General features: G+C 34.1%; 1 protein-coding gene across 1 annotated transcript in view; it reads left to right on the top strand.

Moving 5' to 3' along the window:
• Nucleotides 1-23,933, top strand: part of LOC150099759 (lachesin-like) — a 187,522-nt gene that overhangs the window by 130,492 nt on the left and 33,097 nt on the right. The window lies entirely within an intron of this gene.

Raw genomic sequence — 23,933 nt, forward strand, 5'->3', positions numbered from 1 at the left:
AATATTAAGGATTATTTATATGTTTATATTAAAATATGCTGAGAAATGCTTTGTTCGGTGTGTGATATTTAGTGAATTGTTAGTACAAGAATATTTTAACTGACAATACAAACTCTTAAATATTTTTCATAACTGTCTTAGATAAAGTATGATAATTTATTTGGTATATTTGTTTCTTTTGCGTATATGCTAATGAAAGTATTTCTAAGCGTTCGTGAAAAGGCAGTGTTATTTTTCTCCCGTAAACTAGACTAAGATTTTACAACAAATTACTTTAAGAAGTGAGAAAGAATAAGAATTTCATCTAGTCGGCACTCATTATAAACGTAAAAAATGGGGGGGGAGTAGTCTTGCTTTCTAGAACTTTCGTCGACAATATGTACAGTTTGTTATATTCTAACAAAGCTAAGCACTTCTACGAACCGAATCAGCCATTATGTTTCCGCTTTTTTATTGTTCTACAAAAAGAAAAACTTCAGAATGTAAACGGACTACGTTATTGTGCAAAAATCGGTTCAAAAACTTGTAGAAAATTAACATGTTATCTGCAAGAGGGAGAATTTAAAGAAAAAAACATGCAGACAAAAAATTCATAAATGTTAATTCATGCACATATTTATTTAATTTAACTCTAGTTGTGTTCATTTTTAAAGCAAAATGGTTTCATAAATATTATTTAACGGTCGTGAAAAATTCATGACTAATAAACGCTTGTTGTCGGCTACTAAAAAAAAAAGAAAACGAATTCATTTCAGGTGGCGCTTTTCCCAAATCAAGCAGCCATTCGAGCACCAAACACTAAAACACGCATACAAGAAAGCTTCAAAAATGCAGTCATCGAGTCGTCTTCCACAAAGCACAAATTAACAGAAATGCTAGTTTTAGTTCAAATAACTCGAAGGTTTTATTGCGGTGAAAGATACGTTGCTATAATTAAGTGCAAAAACAAATTAATCTCTTTGCCCCTCTAACAATTAAGTCTGCCTTATAGTAGGAAAACGGGAAGGCAATTCTCTTTGTACGCATGACTGTAGAGATGATTTATAATTTCTTTAGCAATTGATTTTATGCTATACTTTGTAGAATTAAAATTGATGAGACCGGGCAACTCAGGCCTACTGTAGTTTGTATTATTAATAGGAAAATGAGATAGGAATGCGTAATAGCAAATTTAAGAATCCGCTATTCTAGAAAGATACACTCAATGCTTAGTACTTGAAAATTTGTAGCTGTTTCTATTTGCAATTAAGTAGATCGCAGACGAATTATAAAAGTTTTACTTATTTTCCTACGTTCGGTGGGGGGGGTAGCAGTAGTTTTGGGCTTTCCCCAATATAGTAGATTGCCTATTAGAGATTAAATCATAGATCTATATAATTAAATATTATCCTTATATCTAAAATAATTAGTTTCACATTTTGTTGATGAAATGTTGAAATTCCATACAGATAAAAATACCAAATTTTATGAAACCACGTTAGAAGACAAAAACAAGAGCATAATATACAAATATGTACTTGGGATGCAATTTATCGGCTCTACATGGAATCAGCTTCAGAAACGGTTCGGAATATATTAATGCTATATTTATTATGCACAGAATTGAGTCAACAGCGTAATCTAATAAAAAACATGGACGGCATCCAAAATAAGTATTCACACATACAAATTTAGATATAGAGCATCTTCATAATTTGTGGATTACGGTTAGATTTATCTGTAATTACGGCCAAAGCAAATAAGACAGATATTGAGAAATAAAGAAACCAAAGTTGTCGGAAGAGAAACCTCCCACCTTTCATAAAATTGGATAATTCATCTTTAGTTAAGAATTATTATAAAGATTCAAGTCCAGACAGAATTCGAATAAAGTCTTTCCGAAAGGGGCAAAATAACACACGGGTCTTCGATACTGAGTTACTTACAAAGATACTTGTAGGCATCACATCAGTTAACTCTGAGTTGATAGATCCATTAGCGAAGATTCGCACTAGGACTGTTTCCATAATTTCGTCGGCACCTCGACGTATTCATTCCGAAGAAGAAACCAAAATTCTGTAAGAAGCAAAACTGCTCTCAAAAATTACTAATTAAATAGTATTATAAGCAAGGGAGACATTGCAGACAATATTGATCGACCGAGCAAGAAGGCTAACAATTTAAATGAATAATTCGCATGTACACTCATAAAAGAACGTGCGAGGCCAATGATTTTCGTTTCATTAATGAAACTTTCCTCGCAATCAAGTGAGGCCTCAGTTTCGTGTAGAAGTGTGAATGTTATCGCAATTCATAACGAAGGGTCGAAAGGTGAACTATGGTACTGAGAGGCCCCCGAGTTTAACATCCGCGGTACGAAAATTAATGGAGCCTGTTGAACAAGGAAGTCTACACCAGAGGCATTAAGATGTCAGAATTATAAATTAATCGCAGCATGACTTCAAGGGCAAATCCTGTTTACAAACTTAGTTATGATGAGACTGTTGCAGAGGAATTTGATGTGGGAAATAACTTGGACATCGTTTACTCAGATTGCAGTAAATCATTCGATGCATTATCACATGATCGCTTGTTATACAAATTGGAGAAATATAGTATTAAGAATAAGGCAACTGAGCGATTGAGAAATGGGTAGTGGAAGTAAAGCAGGAGATGTGATTAAATAATCAGTGCACAAATTGAACAGATGAAGTTAGTGGGATTCTTCTACAGGAATTGAATGTTAGATTGCCCTTCACATATTACGGATGCAGATTTACAACTTAAAATGTTAGCCTCAAAATTCAATTGCTAAACTAATGTACGAGTAGAATGAGATTTTTAGGAAAGATAATAGAGGCTTGATAATATTCTTGATGAGACGCATCAGTGTGTGTGTGCATGATGGAAAATTGATATGGGACTGGGATAAACAAAAATGGAAAAGCACTTCTCTATTGCGAACTACACTACACTCTAAAATAATGTACTTATTTTTTTTCTTTATTAAAATTCAGAGTTCTCAAGAAAGCTATATTCATTCATTTCACTTTTCTGTATTCTGGATGAGACAAATTCATCGGTCGCTCAGTAGAGGTTATAGCAGTGAAAGTAGTCCAGTCCAGTCAAAAGGGAATCAAACTAGCAGTGATTTAGTTTTATTCAAGGGAATATACATTAATCAGTGTATGAGTTATTTATGGAGACGGGCATATGGCAAGGATAGGATGAAAAGCTCGGTCCTGCTTTCTGAGGTGTGAATGGTATAATCGGTGCGAATTCATTTTATTGACAACGCCATTAACTTTGAGCGCTATGTTAGAAAACGAAAAAAATTTGGACGAATAGATATCAAAAATTCTTCCGGTAAGTACTGGAATATGAGAAATGCAAATAATATCTAAATAACTATAAACGGTCTTTAAAACGATTAAAAATTAACGCGTTTGCAAGAGAAGACCAGATAAAAATGAATTACTCCGATATGTAGGATATTTCTTTAAAAGTAGGCACGTATTTTTTTTTCCCTGTGAGTTCCACATAGGAGAGTTTTTGTAAACCTATAGCATATTCGTATTTAGGTAGAGATTTTTTTCCCTTTCTTTTTATTAAGTTTATATATTTTTTTATTTTTATATAGTCTGTAAATCCCACTCTAGAGAGCAAATATGGAACTTCAGGCCTCCAATAAGCAGGGCAGTGGTCTGGGCGATAAAATTTATCTCCCGCCTAACAATAATTACAAAGATCCATGTCCACAAAAGGATTCGAACCCGTAATCTCTTAATCTCTTAGCTGAAGAGTGGAAATATTATCCATTCAAGCGAACTTCTATAGTACAATCCATCTATTAGCAATACCATATTAGCAGTTCTATGAATTTAGAAAATTAACACTATCGTTCGTTTTAAGACATCTTAAAAAGAACGAACTGTTTCTTTGCAACTATTTTAATGCATGGGGGGGGGCAAAAGAATGAAACTGTAGACCACCTTGACGATAGTGATTCTTATGGAGCAGGAGCATGGACAGTCAATAATCAGGCAAAAAAAAAAAAAAAAGATTAAAGAGCAACTAGATTAAATCATTACTAATAAATGGATGGTTTCACTCCAGTGGACAACAAGAATGCATTTTAGTGCCCATAGCTAAATAATAATGATATGGAAGAAAAGGAAAGCGGATGATTGTAACGAAAAGAAGTGGGAGGACGAGATGAGATATCAGATTCTGATCCTCAAATTTAGAGGAAAAAATGTCTTCAGAATAAAATCTTCTTGGGGAATAAAACCAGGGCAAAAAAAAATATACTAAAAGAAAACGAAAAATTCTTTACGAATAAGAAGCGAGGGCGGGAAGATTCACGCACACCTTAAAAACAGCTTAAAGCAGCAGAAGAAAAAAAAAATACACACACGTGATTCAGCAATTCCTATGTTTATACTGGCCTCTCAACGGTGGTTTATATATATATATTCGAACCCCCACACTTATTCGAAGGGTAGAAAGTCATTTGGGTGATCCAATAACAATAGTAGTGGCGTAACTATGAGTAACCACTCGAAAGTAGTAACAGGACACAGACACTTATAGTTGTAAGAGCACAATAATGATGTCGTATTAAAGGATAGCATATCGTAAGTTGCAATTCTTATGACAATATGAACACCCTTAGCTTAACGAGGCAGAAGTGATCATCTATTTGAGAAACTGAACGCCTGTAAAATGAAATGGTGTCGAGAGAGAGAGAAAGTACACCATTCAAATCACGGCGATACGTAAAATTTCATTAAACAAAGTATTCTATTTAGAAGCAAACACATCCCTGGCAATATGCTTTTAAAGGCAAAATAAAATGAAGTCATTATTTTTACAACAGGATTTTTTGTTAAACTAGCATGAGTGGTGGGTGGGAAGAATGGAATTATTTCTAAGGGAAAAAATGAAAGTGACTTAAGTGTAAATAATAGCATCTTATAAATTACCTATACATGATATTGTGTAGCTGGGTAGACTCGCATTCATTGATTTAAATACCTGTTCCCTATAAATCATATAAATGGCTATTGGTATAGTCTATCTTCTTATAGCTGTTACGTTCAGTCATAACTCAAAAGAAGTGGCATAGAACGTCAAAGGAGGAAGTGGTAAAGAACTGAAGCCTGAATGATCATTCGGATTCAAAATGCCAACCATTCTAACTTCCATTTCACGACAGAAGAGGCAGCAGTGCGTATAGAGAAAGATGAAGACTATACGTGTGCAAAATCTCTGTGTAGAAATATTTTTAATCTTAATCAGCTGGGCCAAATTTTATCTCCTCAAAGCAATAAAAATATCTTTAACAGTGGAACAAATCGGTATTCCTCTTGCGAAGCAGAATATAGTGGATTCACTAAAGGTACTATAAATAAGCAAAATAATTTTATCTGCTTGAATATTCAGGCGTACCAACTAAGTATTGGAAATAAACGTGAATCTCTAACCTACTTTGTTCCTTTGTGACCTCAAATCACTAAAAATCACTTCATGAGATATTCTAACACTTATTTGTATGTCAATCTTTGATCAGCTTAAAACGTTTTCAACTCTAATTATTTCAATTAGAGAACGGTATTTCACCGTTCCATTACATAATACCATGTCTCAATTTCAACTATTTATATTGCGATTAATGGTTGTTTCCCATGTTTCATTTAAGTGTACAGTATTTAAACTTTCAGATGGGCAAAAAAAGCAGATGTAACTCCTCGGATTCTTTTAGGAATAACAACCACATTTTTGTTTTAAAAAATACCATATTTTGAACACCTTATTTTTCGCTCTTTAAATGTTGCTTTGTGGAGAGAATTGGAGATTATAGGAATAGATTGTATTTAAAGTTGGCTGTCAGTATCTTTCATATTTATATATGAAGTAAGATCAAGTGATTTCCCGACTGATCACCTGATGATACTGTTGCACTTAATAAAGCTTCTACGCGAGGCGTGAGTAAATTAAAATATTCTTGATTACCTTTAATTTAAACGATGTCTTGCTTTATTGAGATGCAATATCTTATAAAGTATGATGTGTCCTCCTCAATTCACATCCCATCGAAGTCAGAAATAACATTAAACAGGTATTAGAACTCATACATTCTACACGGATTTCTTCGTAAGGAAAAACGGAGCGATGTTTATTATAATGAGAGGAAGATCAATCGACTTATCAACCGGATAAAGATAAGGAGGATCAAAGAATTTTATAAACCCAGTTCTGCGAGCATGATAAGGACTTGAAAATCGCATTTAAAATTACGAAGTCTTATTGACACAATACACCTGGTCGTCGACTTACGACCACAAAAAAAAATAATAAATTAATGAATAAATTAATAATAAATCAAGCAGCTGCGCGAACGATAACTATGGAATACGACAGTTATCATACGATAACTCTCTCTCACATACACTCAATCGCTTTCAAGCATCTGTTGCGTGTGGTGTATTAATTAAAATTCTACTGAAATACTACCCATAAAATGTCTAGTAAAAGGAAAATGCCTTCATCTAAAGATACGCCAGCTAAGAAGTCAAGGAAAACTATTGATTTAGAGTGTAAAATGAAAGTTATCCAGAAGTATGAAGGCGGAAAGAAAGTGAATACGATAGCACGTGACTTGAAGTTATCACATTCCACGGTATCAACGATACTTATGGACAAAGAAAGAATTCGGGAAGCTGTGAAAGGTTCTGCACCTATGAAGTCTACAATTTTAACCAAACAACGACAGGAACCCATCCATGAAATGGAGAAATTGTTATTTATGTGGATGGAAGATTTAATAGAGAAAAATTCACTCATGAGCCTTCGCACAGTGCAAGCCAAGGCTAGAAGCCAGTTTCAGAGTTTAAAATCACGCGCCGGAGACGATTACGCAGAAAATTTTCAGGCTAGTACTGGATGGTTTACACGTTTTAAAAAAGATTTGCTTTGCATAATGTACGTATCACAGGAGAAGCAGATGAAGCCCAAAAATTCGTTGATAGTTTCGACTCTTTAATCAAAGAAGAAGGTTATCTACCGGAAGAAATATTTAACGTAGATGAAACCGGCTTACAATGGAAACGCATGCCTAATCATACGTACATACACCAAGAAGCAAAAAGGATGCCAGGATTCAAAGCTTTTAAGGATCGGTTAACTTTTTTTTTTTACTTAGTGGGAATGCCGCGGATTTTAAGCTGAAGCATTTTCTCATTTATCGTTCAGAAAACCCTCGTGCATTTAAGCACATCAACAAGCACACCTGCCCGTTTACTACCGTTCAAACCCTAAAGCTGATAACTCAAGCACTGTTCGAAGACTGGTTCATGAACTGCTTTATTCCCCAGGCTCGTTAATATTGTGCGGGGAGAGGTATCCCTTTCAAGTTTTTCTTGACTATGGATAATGCCCCTGGCCACCCTCCTCATCTGGACGACCTTCACCATGATGCTAGAGTGGTTTTTATGCCACCTAACACAACCGCTCTCATTCAAACCATGGATCAGGGTGCTTTTTCAGCATTCAAGGCTCACTACCTCAGAACGACATTCGCACTAGCCATCGAAGCGATAGATTCTGATGCTGATTTATCTTTGCGAGACTTTTGGAAGCAGTACAACATTCTTCAGTGTATCAAGAATATTTCGACCGCATGTGAATGTGTAACAAAGAATTGTATGTCGGGACTTTTGAAAAAAGTATCTAAATGGTATGCAAATACATTTGAAGGATTTGAAAAAGGAGAGGAACTGGAAGTGATTACAGAAAAAATAGTTAAATTTGCAAAAATTCTTAAATTAGAATGTGAAATAGAAGACGTAGAGGAGTTGCTAGATTGTGAAATAAAAGAACTTTCGGATGAAGAGTTGATTGAATTGGAAGCACAGAGAGCGTCAGATGAAAAAGCGAGGGAGGAAGAAGAGAAAGAAGAAAAGGAACCAGAAAAGAAATTCACTGCAAAGAGTTTATCAGATTCTTTTTCGCAACTGAATAAAGCTCTCGCCAGTTTCGAAGCAATGGACCTTAATGTCGAACGATTCACAAAAGATGAATGTATCATTCAAGATGCTGTGCGTTGTTATCGTGAGACGTATGAAGAAAAAAAGAAACAAACTGTTCAAACAAAGCTCAGCATGTTCCTCATCAAGAGAACATCTCCTGCCTCAACCCAAGAACCCTGACGATCCACAACCCAGCACAAGCAAAGATTAAAAATTGATTTTGTAAATTTCATTTGTATTAATTTTTACATTAATTTTAGATTGTATTTTTGTGTTTACAGTATGTACAGTATTATTTTTCACATTATATACAATATAAATAATTATAAATTTAAAAGATAATAAAAATAAATTATAAAGATGATAAAAAGATTAGAAAGGTTAAAGAATACTGTTAATAAATATATGGCCAACATACGACCAGTCAGCCAGAACGAAAGTCGGTCATAAGTCGACGACCAAGTGTATATGAATATGCGATGGAAACAAAACTGGTGGGAAAAAATGAAACTGTTGTTCAATACGCTCTATATCTGATCCCGCGCGACCAAAACTGAAGTTGAAGCCGAAGGAGAAAGATTTGAGACATGATTAAAATATCATAGGTTAGACTTTGCATGTTCTATTTCTCAACAGCAATCTTTTCGTATTTCTGACACTTTGTCATTTGAATTAAAATGCTTCTAATTTGGAAAAGTTTAAACTTTAAAAAAAAATTGCAAGTTTCTGAAAAATATCAATTTTATTTATAAAATTGATATTTTTATGAAACTTGTTTTTATAAATTTATTTTTAGGTGGATGTCTAAAAACAAAGACTTAAAGGATTTTAATACACCATACTGTAGAGGGGATTGCTAGTTTGTAAATTACTTCTAACTAAATTAACAGTCATCTATCTTGAAATGTTTTGTTTTCTATATTTGGGAAGATTACTGCATAGCAAATCAAATTAAACATTACGTTGAAACACGGTTACGGCTAATTTGTTTTTGAAAAAGTCAGTATAAGCAATTATTAAATCGCAAACCCCCTTAAGAAGAAATTGAAAACATCTTCACCCATGAAAAAGTAAAATTACTAGTAGTAGTACTATAAAGGCGAATTTCAAATAAACGAAAAGTGCCGCCCTGAAACTATGTTACTAATATATACGAGTAACATTTACTCGTAAATGTATATATCCAAAATTAAGCATTTTTAAAAATCATTTCGGTTTTTCATCTAAAATCAGAGTATCGGAATGATTATATTTAATCTTAAACTCCCAAGACTTGGTTGAAAGACAGAAACTTTACTGTTGCTAATGTTTCATTCTTCAAGAACATTAAAAGGATATTTTTCCCATTCCTAAGGTCTCGAAATCTTGATTTCACGACATGCGTTCAATATTAAAAGAACAAACAATAAATGCATGATGTTGCAGATGACACAGCGATCTCTAGGGTAGGAGATCTCGTTAGTCAGTAATGAGGAGCAATTCTTTTGAAGAAATCGAGGTAGCCTGAATTATTTTAATAATAATGACTTTTCACCTGGAGACATTAAGCCCATCTAGAGCATTAACTCAATGATTTATCCAATTCCTACTCTCTGCCCAAATTATTCATTACCACCGCCAGTATGTGTTTGCGGTCAGTTTTATGTCTGAGGGGGAAACCAGAGCACCGTGAGAAAAATTATCTACAAACCTACAGCGCACAGCCAACTTATTTGATGACAGAGATGCACAACCCTTCCCCTTATATATCCATGAAATTTGCCAAAATGCAATCTGATTAGCGGCCATTTGTTGCTTCACATTTTATAAATGCTACCAGTTCTGCGCCCTTTTAGCAGAGTGCTTATACTTTTATTTTATCAGTGGTTTGATAATTTTTAAGGTTTGAGCTAAAAACGTCAATGAGAACTTCCATTTGTTCGTCAAAGGTTATATTCCATATTAGGGTATTTATCCAGCATTTCTCGGCCTAGTTAGCACATTAATAGTGCATTTGCTTTCTGTTCAACAGGCTGTTGGTAAAAACCCTCCCATGAGCGTGGATTGGATGCCTTTAAGCAGTATTTCATATGCGATTTGCTTACTGGAAGCTTAAAAAAAAAAATTCACATTTGGTCTCTAGAGAAAGGGGATTATCTATAACCGATGTATTGAAATATATAATTTCAATACATCGTTTGTAACAGTAGCTACAACACACGCCTGTTAAAATTATAAAATCCAAGTAAAACCATAGCAATTTCGTTCTCTCGTTTGTTAATTTTTTTTTTGCCCTCTTCAACTGAAGTGGCACCTAATACGTTGGATTGCATATTTCAGCAAAATAGTAGGGAATTAAAATTAAAATGAGATTATAGTAATAAATACCCAATAATTGCACGAGTTCCTGTCACAGCTTGCAACGTTCATGACTGGACAACGGTGGTTTAGTGTAATCATTACATCTTGATTCATACACAAATGGTTCAATAAATCGTGTGATGAACAGCGCAGTTTAAACAGAAATAAAGACATAATTGATTCCAGATTCATTGAAAAATACTGACATAGATGGCGTAGTATCAAACCTTCCGTGTAGGTAGGTCCACAAATGCCACATAGTAACTGCCGACCACCAGTAATATACATTAACTGTTTTGCAATTAAAATCACCGAAACAACTCTTAAACAACTTTGATTTTTTTTTTCTTGAAAACAGTGATATTTTCAGCAATATCCGTTCGATATTTATAGACATTTACTCAGATCACATCCAATTTCGTCAAATGCCATCGACTAGTTTCTTAATCGAAGTGTCGGAAGAGACACTAATGCCATTATCAATTATAGGGTCCTAAATAGATGTTTCCGCGTCAGACCAGTTCTCGCCTAATTGTTGGGATGTACTTTCCTGCGAATTTATATGCTTAATTCAGATTATCAGAGGCCATGACCATCACGCGTCATCTCTTCCAAACTTTTGGCTTCGACTTTCCCTTGTACGATGACGTTGCAACCACAACGTCATCGTACATTGTTCCTAATTAAACACCAAAGTTAATTCGTGTCTTACTGACGAAGATCGCCAGGTAGTTAAGATATTAACACGAATATATAATCTTTTCTTTCGTTTGTGGACTTTCAAGAGGATTGTTTAAGTAAATTCTTACCATTGCAATACTTATCCCAGTGATAAGTGCTGGTAGGAAGGAACATATAACTGTGCTGTTTTAACATCAGCTCATGAATCTCGAGTTTATTTCTTTCATCGTGGCAATGTCTAGATATTATGTTCTGGAGATAGAATATTTTCCCTCATCGTATCATTCTCACTCTTGTAATTTCGGTCTCTTTCTCAAGAAGACTGAACAGTTCTATTTGGCTTCCGCATAATACTCAATACTATTTTAGTCATGATCAGAATTTCATATTTTCCAGTGAATTCTCTGTAGTAAATTGTAGCTTCTTTAAAGTGTGTAATTTTATTATAACAAAAATAATATCTAATTTATAATAAATTGTTTCCAGTGCGTTATTCTAATTTTATATTTGGTGAAGTATCCATGTTCATATTGAAGAATGCTGATAGATTCTGAGACTTGTGCGTGCACGTTTTCGGCCAGCTTGCAGAATTTGAAAACTTTATAGATTAAACAAGAACTCGAATATTTAGAATCTGAGTTGTTATATGTAATTTGCAATTTTTAGGTTGGTTGTTCATGCGTAGAACAACACAAACAAGAAATGGTATTAGTTTCGATGAGTTTTGATTAGTTTCAAAATCGGTTTTAGCTGCTTCGTACAAAAAATAGCAAACAAAGAATTTTAAAAAAGACTGTTTAACCAGCATGTAAACAAACAGCGGTTGAAATTATTTTTGTTAGGCTAAACAACTTAAATTCAAGCGTGATTTTTTCTTTTCCTCGAGAAAAATCAATAAACCCACAGCTAAGAGTGTCATGAGCTTTAAGTTGTAATGTATGAAAAGAAAAGAATTTAAAACAAGTAAAATGTTAAGAACGGCTCTGCTAAAATAAGCATCTCCGTTTCTCATTAGAGCTACGTTGTCAGACGAAAGCACATCAGCTTCTTCTGCTGCTGTCACGGTCTGAGGCATCTTCCTCTTACGTTTCATAAAATACATGCACTGCACCATTTGGAGAGTTTAAATTCCACATATGAGGATGCAAGTTTTGTCAAATTTAAAACTTGCCTCTTTATGCATTAAAGCAGGCTGAAACCTACATGGAATACATCGATGTGTTGTTAATTTTCCTGATATTTTTGCTAATGGTATTTATAAATACCAATGGATGCATCTACTCAAGGATGGCTTTAGAAATAAATCCAGACTGCCTAGATTGTTGGGACTGTTTTGAAGTTGCAGAAGCAACCAAGGCTATGAGGGGAGACAAGTGTATCTATGTTAATATGGTTTGTCTTATTAGCCGATTTTCTTATTCTATGGGATTAAAAATCCTAGTTTCGTAGGAAATCCCTTTCATTCCCTCCCATACAAGACCGGTTAACTGATCTTCAGTTGAAAATCTCGAATGTAATGGGCTACATTGCCACAATCCAGATGGGTTTCAAACCGAGATCTTTGCAACCAAAAGGTATTGTCAAAACTGACTGAGTTACAAAACCCGCTTGTTGGCTTCCAGGATACTGCGCCTAAAACAAGTACAACATGTCGTGTGATGCAAACGAGGATCTAACTTCGAAGAGAAGAAAAGAAGTGAGCATAGTGAGGGTTTAAATCATTTCAAATGAGAGAGAGAGAGATCATATAAAATAAATAAATAAAAATAAAAAAACAGCCTTCTTTCAATGCTGACTTTACGAAGTAACCAATGCAAGTGAATCCTCTCCACTGAAATAGTAACTCAGTTTGTTCAGTAATATCACTACAATGAGTGATATTCGTGTAACCTTAATTCTATTGATCTTAGCAACGCCATTCTAAATTTTAAGCAAAGCAGTTTGCTACTTGTATAAAACTGTAATATATTCGTCAAGTTTTATTTAAAATAATAAACAGCAATCGCAGTAAAAAGGGGAGGTTCGGAAAAATCACAAGTGTCGAAGATTATTGAAGGAATATTTGAAAAATAACAGCAAGGAGAAAAATACTAGTAATGAAAATACTGATGAGCTCTTTGTACAAAACATATTGTAAGTATTCATATTATTTTTCCTTAAAATGGAAAATCATGAGTTCATCTATATTAGAAAAATATTTCCGGTTCAATATATCTAAATTGCGTCTGACACATTCTAGATCTGCACAGAATGACTCAACGGCGTTTGATTCGTCTGGCATAAAGCCTCACACCTCCTAAATCCACAAGGTCAAAGCGGTTTTGGATGACATCATCGAGTCATTCGTGGAGTTTTGGAATGAACCAATTAATGGATCTTAGTTAATGTCTTGAAAGTTTTTGAACAGTTCTAACCGAAAGCAGTGTGAAGACCCACTCGCATAAGCGTAATATTTGCACATTACTGTTATAGAAAAAGGTTTCTCTCTTCAAAATGTTAGGTATTGTTTTATTTATGTCTCATTAGTCAGAAGAATCAGATGCTTCCAGTTTATTACTTTTCTGATTGCACATGTTTCTCCTGCCAGTAGGCATATTTTCCATGAGAGAAATCCTGCACCTTTAATGGGAAAGCACTTCAGAAGGGCAAACCTCGCGTCGTGTTTGATACCTTGATACAAATACATAATACCCCTTAGTATCAAGTATTATTTGTGACATACTGTATAGTATCTGATTTACCAATGCAAGTCACGTATGAAGTGTGACCTACCAAGAGACACATTGTGAGAGGGGATAGACTTGGCTGTGTATGTATGTATATATATATATATATATATATATATAAAGACGAGCTACTCTAAGATCTACTCTAGGGATAATAAATGTCAAGATGCGAAGCCGAGTATTTTACTCAATCATCAACAGTGAGGAAAGCGCAGTAATCTGGATTCAAGAACAGGGCGTTTTTCAAGATGAAGCTGCTACGCCTCGATGTACAAGATTGGGATGTGGAGGAGAGACGATGATGATCATTTCAAAAGAAGAGAAAGCGAGATGGGACCATCACCAGCTATCCTGGGTTCAAGTGCAAGAGGAAAGGTGCGAATCAACACAATCGGTTCATCGTTTCAACGACTTCTTCACTTACTTCGATAGCCGTGGCCGAGCTCACAGCAACTTCTCTGTACGGAGTATTTTGGAGGTTGCGTTTCTCTGGTGTAGTCACCTGTCTATTGCACAAGTAGAACTTACTGGTCACTGCCACCATGCGGTAGTAGACTGGTTTAACCTCTGCCGTGAAGTCCCCTTTCGACATTGGGAGAAGAGAGACAAAATGGGGAAGACCTGGCACGGTTATCCAGATGGATGAAACTGTACTGAGAGGAAACCGAAAAGGCAATCGAGGGAGATTTTTTTCTCGGGAACCGTGAAAATGCACGTGTGGAAGATGTTGGCAGTTACAAGAAAGCTCTCCTTCAGGAAGTACCTCCTGGACGGAGAAATTATGGCAGAAGGATGGAAGGGCCATTGGTTTTGGGGATAGTCCAGAAACATTCTGATCGGATTTTCGAGCGTCGATTCTTTGTGGTAGAGTGTAGAGATACACAGACTTTTCACTCCATTATCACGGCGGAGGTTGCACTTGGAACCACCCTCCATTCTAACGAATGGTTGGCTTACAGAGATTTAGAAACTCATGGCTATGCATATCAAACCCAGTTAATTGAAAGGCTGTAGGGAGATCTGAAACTGAAGATGTCGAGAAAATGCATGGGACAACCCCCTACCTTCTGTCAAGGCACCTCATTGAAACTTGGTGGAGATGACTGAACCCAACGAACAGATCTGAAGCATTCATTCGAGACATCAAGACTACATTTATTGTCCTATGTAAATGACATAGGACAATAAAATGTTTCATTACTTTTAATTAGTATATTCGTTGATATATAAATTGTACATACTTGATACTAAGCGGGTTCACACCTCATACGATTACACAGAAATCCATACGAATTGTAAACTTTTAATTCAATATTTGTTATATTCTATGTATGGCACATAAACTCTGCTTCACGTATACGTTCTTCGTCCAAATATTCAGAGCGCACAGAACCAAGATGTTGCTGTAGCTTTGCCTTAATATCAAGTACTCACGAATAAACATTAATTCAACATTACTTAAAAAACATTACTTACTTTTTGGGACACCGGTTCCAAAACTGTAATATGTGCTGATTGGCAGTACCTACAATGGATAAACAAGATAAAAGAACTGATATTACCAAACAATACAAAAACTAACACCAAAATAAGGAAACATTTGCTACGTATTTTCACAAATCCGATCAGTAACAGAGAACAATGAATGTGTAATATATTAGCATTTCATAGTAATAGACTTAATCTGAATTATTATATTCATATCGAAACACTTGGATTTTTTAAGAAAATTGAAATTATGTCCAAACAACGCCTCGTTTTTTAAAAAACTACAGTTCTATTAAGCTTTGTAGCTTGTATATATTACAATTCAGTAATAAAGTTTAAATATAAACATTTAAGTAAATAGATAATTATTGGAAAAACTGATAAATAAAAATTAGTAAAAAATGGTTTAAAATCAGTATTGGGACAATTCAGTAAATAAAATTAATGTAATTTTCTAATTATTCCAATTTTTTATAATTAATATAAGTAGAACTCATTATGACCGATAATTAAACTCTGAAAAAGAACGGCGCAGTAAAAATATCGTCACTAAAAATATTAACTTTTTTAACAATATATAAAGAAATTCATCACTTTGTGGTATATCAGAAAAGTATATCTAATAAGTTTTCTACAGGCGTACCCCACCCATATAGTGTTTCAAACTTGTAGAATTCCTCAGTAATGAATTCCGACTTAATTTCGCCTGATTAAAAAATAATGAAGTCTAAAAATAACGGCCAATTCATGTTAATGTTAAATACATACTGAATGCCGGCTAAAAAAAGTTGATAAGTATAAAACGTTTGTAGGAAGGAAGGAAAATTCTGAAGTAATCTACCTCAATATTTTGAATATATTTTGTGATTGAAGTTAATCAGCAATATTTGAGACAGTTTTCTTCAAAAGACAGATGATTTTTTTAACATCTGGGATTATCTTCAATTCTATCCTGTGTATCTTCTAAATTTTTGAGACTTTGAGCAGTCTTCTGATCATTCCTCTGAGATGGACTTTTCCATCGTAGGCAATTTCACTGAATCAAATGCTCAATAAATGAACTTAAAACCATTATGCACGAAATAGCAATCTGTACTTCAGATATAACTCTTTATATTCCTCAGCCTACGGTATTAGTACTAGACCGGTATCACTGGATGGATGTTTTAAAATTACATTTGCAAGATTCCCCTTTTCCTATGTGAAGTGGCATGGATTCAAAGACCTCTGAAATTTGCAACAGCACTATACCACCTTGTCAGGATTGCTATCCACAGATCTGCGAGTGTTCTGGTTGGAGAATTTCTCGATCCGCATAATTCAGAGATGTTCTATGCGATTTAAATTCCACAGCCATAATAGATACTTGTAAGTCACTTTCGCCAAACCACTCGAATGTTACTGACGATATGGTTAGTCGCATTATCCTGCTTTAACATGCCAGTTCCAACTGAAAAGAATCACCATGAAGTAGCAAGTATTAAAAAAGAAAGTTGTCAATTGTCTTTCTAGATGGCAAGTTTGTTCCAAATTTCAATTATCTAAAAACATCTTTGCGATGTAAACTGTAGATAGTCGATAAATAAGAGTAAGCATAGCACCTTGACTGAGAGCCTACTTCAGAGACCCATACAAGTTGAGTACGTTGGATTGTGATCCAGCTCCATGGAAAAATTGTGGGATAGCCAGCCATGAAATTACACAAGGTGGGGCATCATGTGCTCATCATGAGCATCTCGGTGAGGCGCGGCTACCCGCCTTGCGACTGCTGTTCTGCACAGTATTCTTTCACTCTTGGAATACCTTAACTACGGCACTCCGTAAACAGCCTACAATATTGGCAGTGTTTCCTAATTACTACCACCGTTCAACTGGTATCCTACACGACTTTTTTTTTTCGAAGTCCGTCAGATAACGTTTCATGCCGATGTGGATCAGCAACTTCAAATAAACAATGTCACACCTCCAACATCATGTAATACTGGTTTTCATTTTCATATGAGTGATGCCTGCCGGAGTAAGATGGCCGATTGTGAAATAATGGGGGTGGTCACATTGTGACTGGGCTGGGAATGTTCGTTAATTGTGTACATTCATTTAATCGGTTTGGCTACTTTGTGTTATGAAAAATCTCGGCTTCCGGAATGAAAACTCTGCCATCTCTATATGATCAGTCAGCGAAAAACTACAGATTTTTCATCAAAAACTCAGTCGCTATCCATTCTAATACTAGCACCACTTTTAAGCACATTCAACTGTTGATTGAATATGTTAATTTGTGCACCGTTTATAAACTCTTGGAGTATATTTAAACACCGAATGAGCACAAACAAGAACACTATTCTGATTCCAAGCACTTTATTTTATTAAAATGTAACCCGAAAGTATATTTTTAGAATGTGAGATTCTGTAAATTATTTCGTAGCAATATTTCTCAGTTGTTTAAACAGTTTAAATTGTGCAGAATTTCGTTTTTATTTTTTAAAACAATCTTATACTATTGGTTCGCTCATATTTGTGTCCATTTTTGGGAACTTTAAACTGATATATTTTTAAGCAGGAACATTTAAATATACTGAAATTATGTAATACAAATCGAAAATTCTGAATGGTGCATTAATCAAATATTTTCCTAAGAGTAACCATGCAAAACTGACTTGTCAGTTCGTGTATTTTGGCAGAATCGTATACACAAAAAAAAAAAAAAAAAAAACACTGTGGGAATGGTTTCATGTTTCCCCCCCACCTCACAAACAAAACATACCTTGAGCTCATTTAGCAGCAGTGTTACAAGTAAGTCGGGCAGAAGATGACGTTTATAAATGCTGTAGCTCACGCTATCTTCAAATGAATTTAGGTCTCCTAGTGGACCAACAATAACTGGAATATATGTTTTATTGAAAGCTAGCTAGCATTCCAATTAATATGGATAAGGCATCGGTGACATTGTATTGAAAAGTAATTTATACATATCAACCCAACAAGCGAGTGGTCTAAAGAATATTCAATAATGCCATGCGTGGACAAGTGATTACAGGAAAAAAAAGGAATATGTTAATGTATTCCTTGAAGAGATCGCGCTTGTATTTGTTAGGTAAACTTTATGGGAGAACTGTTCCAAAAGATAGAGGTATATGACATGAACATGCATGCAGTTAAAACACACAAATTCTATAATATTAAGGATGGAGCTATTAAACGGATAATATAGACTGAGTCATTAGTAATGAACACTGAGTTTATACAGAATCAACGTAATACGCTAAATATAGCTTTCAAAATTCGTCAAGATGTTTACACATTCATGGTTTAATGATCCAGAAGAGGAACAGTGTAGTGCTGCCATCTGGTAACATAAATGGAAAATTAAAAAAAATATGGGATAACTGTGTTAAACTGGTGAAAAGCAAGTAGCTAATTGGTTAGAACCAGTATTTTGCTTTTGCTTCTGACAGTATTTAATATATAAATAATAAAAACGAAATCCAGCTTTTAAAATCAACTTATCTAATTATCTTAGTATTTTTTTTCGGGCAATCGAGTTCCGAAAGAAAATTCTGATACGTAAACAGCAAACTCAAAGTGACTGTAACAAGAAATGAGTTTAAATTTGTCCTGCAATTCATTAACACTGCTTTGATTCAAATCCATGTGAAGATATATATTTTGTATATACGAAGGGCTACAGAAATCTTCATGTGTAAAAGATGTCAATCAATGTAACAATTATTGTGTAATAAACTGCCTTTCTTTCTGTAGATTATGGACTAATTTGTCAATCACAAATTGGACCACAAAGTAAAATATCTGTTGATTTATCAGCGGCAATTTGTTCATTGGGGTGAAATCTTAGGGCGAAAGCAGCTCAATTCTAAACATTAGCAAAATAACCAAAATGCTTCATTATGCACCGACAGAGTTAGCTTTATGTAAGCTAACTCTGTCTGTGCATATTGAGACAGGGAGGGTTTGTCGTCTAGGCTTTTTAGCTGACCTCTGAGGAGAACTAAACTATTGTCAGGTAAATAAAACAAACGCACGAATATATAGCGTTTTGATCCAAGTGCGTCATCTTTTAAATCATGCAGCCCTAGGCAACTCCAATAACTTGCTCTCCATAAGCTCTTTGGTCACTTTCCAAACTTTACGCTGTCAATATATTTGGTTGATAAAGAATGTTAAAACAATATTTAATATCTTGTTTTTTAAAAAGGCTCATTTTCTCTTTTTGACTTGAAATAAATCTTTTTCCACTATAAAAAAGGTTGAAGCTATTTTACTCAAAAACAGCTCAGTATTTAAAATAAGCTCATGTAGGATTACCGCAGACGCACACAGACGATTAAATAATATATCCTTAGCTGACATTTACTTTACCGTCTTTGAAGGTTGGGAATTCACTGCGCAAGCTTCGCGTTCCTCATTACCAGATAACTAACAATGTTCTTTTACAGATTTGATTTTCCATACTTCACTTCCATTCACATCCTACGTATTCTGTTTTCAAATTGTAGGTATTCTGAAAGCTGTGACAACAGACTACACAGCTAGTTCTCTTGAATGATTCCGGAATATACTTGTATGATTATAGTGCCCGTGTAAGGAAGCCATATTCAAATTTTTATTTAGTCAAACACATGACAAAAAAAAGTATTTGTCTCATATCCGTATTTTATTAAACTTCAATGGAAAGAAAATGTACATACACCTTTTCTTATTAAGTATTTCAATGATTTTATACATTCTTATCAAAATCTAGTCTTGCAACAGTTTGGAATTTTTTTTTTTTTTTTTTTGGAAAAAAATTTCTGCAATCGCGTGTCGGCCCAGCATCCTGTATTTTTGTTTAGGACACCTTAAGTTTCCGCGTAAGTTAAATATTTATTTGCTTTGCAAAGCTTAAAATGATATTCTTAAGACTCAACTGATCATTCATTACAGTCCTAAATATACGTTTCTGTTCAAGAATATTTCTTTCTAAATCTTGAATATCGACTCTGCCTTCAAAGACTATGTCGCAATACTGCTTCAGTTATATTCGTTCAGTAATATCACATGGTGTTCCATCACTGTCTTGCTCATTTGAGACAAAGTATGCTCCTTCCCTAAGCAGGATCCCAGGATTACTTTAACACTTCTCACAGGAGATTGAAGCATAGTGATAACATTCCTAACAGTTATCCAGAATTATATCCGTAAATATTGAAGTATGAAGGATCTGTAGTGAAAATATTTTAGTTTGCACATGAACATTAATCAAAGGAGGAAATATTACAGTGAATTATACTTCAATAAAAAAACAAAACCGATATCAACTAACAACTAATGATTCCTGGCTAGATAGACCTCAAGTAGGGTAGGAAGTATCTTATTATAGTTAAGTACGAAAGTGTTTTTTTTTTAAATTGGGGTAATTCATTGTGGTATTTCCTCCTTTGATTAATGCTCATCTGCAAACTATACTAATTTAAACTCAAACAAATGTTAAGAGATATTTGGGGGACAAATGCTATAGCACGAAGCAAGACAAAAGTTTGAACTAATTTTCATTTTGCGTCCCAGTTCGATTGACCCTATCGATATGCGAGATCATTAGCACTGAACTTTAACTGTTAATCATATTTCATTTATTCTTATATAAATTAATGTGAAATATTTGATGGACAGCTAATGCTATCAATCACCTAATGTCAAAAATAATCATAATATCCAAAGAAAATTAATGAATTATGACAAGGATATATTTAAGGAATGATTTGCCAAAGGAGAGGAGACTGTTCAAATAATAGTGCTGGAAATTAAATGAATTCGCATTACAGTTCTGAACTGCATTAAACAGAAAATAATAAACATGTTTTTTTAATTAAACGTTGAAAATAGGAGATTAAATTCTAATCTCATGATAAGAGATTTGGGTTTGAAATCATGGAAGTAGTAAACAAGATTATGGGACCATGATTAAAGAATAACAAAAATTAATATCTGGTTTTCCAGCAGCAGTAATAACAATCAAAATTAAATTCTCCAAAACCAAGCTAAGAATGCAAGTTATCACGTGACTGAAGGCAAACTATAAAATATCACGCAGTCTCCCTACACGTAAATAACTGCTAAAGGAGAAATAGTTTAGTGATAAAATAACTATTAATAATAGTACAATACTTTACAGAAAATATAAAATTACGGAGAGAATTCAAACTGCGAAATATTATTATGTGACCCCTCTGATGATTCGTCGCAGGAGGGCACTACTCCACATATACCTTGTTAGTAAAGAGTGCCAAAACCGAAATCATTTTTAAAAAATTGCGGACCAAAAAATCAAAAATAAAGCAATCTAGATTAAATCACTGAAATAAAAAGTTTAACTGAATTAAATAATCAACACTAAGTGGAGATATTATGATAAAATTTTGCATATTTGGATAAAAATGCGTCAACATATAATTTGATCATTCACTCCATTAAGAACATTCAATATCGTCTATGAAGGCTAACAATCGGAATAAATAAATAAAGAAACACAAGGAGCATGCTAAGAATGCCAAGAACAAGTAAAGTTTGCAGAAGGCATTATTAATTTGCATGAGAACAAAAAGAAAGAAACAGTGTTTTCCGTACAACTACATTCGCCACCTACTTAACATATTAATTCCTACACATAATGACAGATACCCCCCCCCTGTCTTTATGAGAATTTTCTGCTTGATGAAAAAGGAACGAATTCATTACAGGCAGTCATCGTTTCAAAGAGCCATATGCCTATCGTCAACGCATCTCTGCTAATCTGCAGTTAACAGAGTTTCGAAGTGCATCTCTTGTGTTGTTAGTGGTTTTTTTTTCTTCTTCCCCCCATGCCATTGTAGATGCACATTCCGGAACAGGTTTTGTAGTTTTTTTTGCATAATTAATTTAGGATAATATCGCAAGCAGTCCGGATAACTAATAGCACTTGTGTTTGCAACTGAATCAGAGCGGGCTTAAAATTTAATTAAACAGAGAGGGAGAATACAAGCATAAATGTAAACTTGGAAAGTTTCTCCAAACATAACAGTCAAATTACATCTGTTGTTAATAATTGCGATTAATGACTATCGCGAATTAATTCGGGAAAAAATTAAAACAAACTAGTCACAAAGTATCACAAAATGAGTAATATGCATATTAGTTGTATATATAGGATATTAACCTGCGGTTTTGAAAATGTTCAGCCAGGATTAATACAAAAATAAATGTATATTTAATAATGAGTTAGAAGTCATTTGATAAATTATTGCTTATGAGCATGATTATAATCTATTGTCATAAGCTATCTATTCCAAAGAATCACTAATAAATTTTAATTCCAAGTTTCTTTAGAAAAACAACCGAAGCCAATTGTAATAATAACCAGTTCTGGCAATGTAGTTTTATTTGTTTTTTTTATCTTGAAAACGAAATCGTAAGCAATCAAAAAACTTACACTGCAATTTTGTGACGTTAATAATTTGAACGAGCTGGAAAAACAACTCATCGGCAATACTTTTTACCTTAATAAAGTTAAAATTAGTACAAGTCCTCTTATTGTTGCTTTATAATAATAGTTTTGTGACGTTAGGTTTCTATGACAAAAGTTCTGGTTGCATACTTCAAGTTTGCCACCTGACGTACGCACCATAGATATGCATCATGAAATAAATGGTTACAAAATAGGCAATATTTTCAGCACTTGCCGAAGCGATCGTGTATATAAAACCAATTTATTTGGCAGGTATGAGGAGACGATATGCTTGCACTCCCATAGCAACAGGTTTATCTGTCTACCAAATGGAAGACTGTGGTATCAGCAGATCAATATAATTTTATTTTAATTGAAGCTCTAGTTAATAAGCTAAGATAAATAAGATTTTTATTCTTAAAAAGTTCGCAAAAGGAGGTTACTATTTTTGCATGGCATAAAGCAACAGTTTTACTAGTTGATATTTTCTATTAAGAGAAAAATTAATTATTGAAAGAATTTCTCTTTCGCAGATAACCTACAGTTAGCAATAAAAATACTTGCAAGTCAAATGTGTGGAACTGATACTACTTGGTGATTCTGAGGAATCATCTCCAGTTGAATATCACACGATTTGAAGGGAAAAAAAATAGATGCACAATTCAATGCGTAGTGAAGATTCCGTATCAGGCTTTATGCATAGAGAATATCACAGAAAAGGACTCACTTTTTAAGATTGAAATTCGCACAAATCATGAAGACGGAGAAGTTCAGCCATACAGGTAACATTAATAATTATAGAAAAAATATCAGTGACCATCCTGATCGATATAGGAATACTCTTATATGGATTGTTTGAAATTACACAACATTTTTGCAACCAAATACATATTATTTATGACGAAGACCAATTTTATGTAAACAAGTAAACATAAGATACAAATCTCAAGAAAATTCACAGTTGTTCTTGCTAACCACCACCCAGTAAGAACAGTTTTTGTATATCAAATAAGAAAACTGGACATTTACTTTATTGCTACGATCAAAATCCTAACAGTGTTTATGATTTTGAGACATAGAAAGATTGTATCCAACCCAGTATTTAAAAAAAATCTGAATTTGCCCACACAGAAATTTTGACAGAAAATTGTAAAGGGTAAAATAAAATTTAAGTTACTATACTATTTTCTGAAATTTTCAAAACTTTGGCTA

The sequence above is a fragment of the Typopeltis vanoorti genome, chromosome 14 (assembly GCF_054136105.1).
Source record: "Typopeltis vanoorti isolate ZY-2024b chromosome 14, IOZ_Tvanoo_1.0, whole genome shotgun sequence".
Taxonomy (NCBI): Eukaryota; Metazoa; Arthropoda; class Arachnida; order Uropygi; family Thelyphonidae; genus Typopeltis; species Typopeltis vanoorti.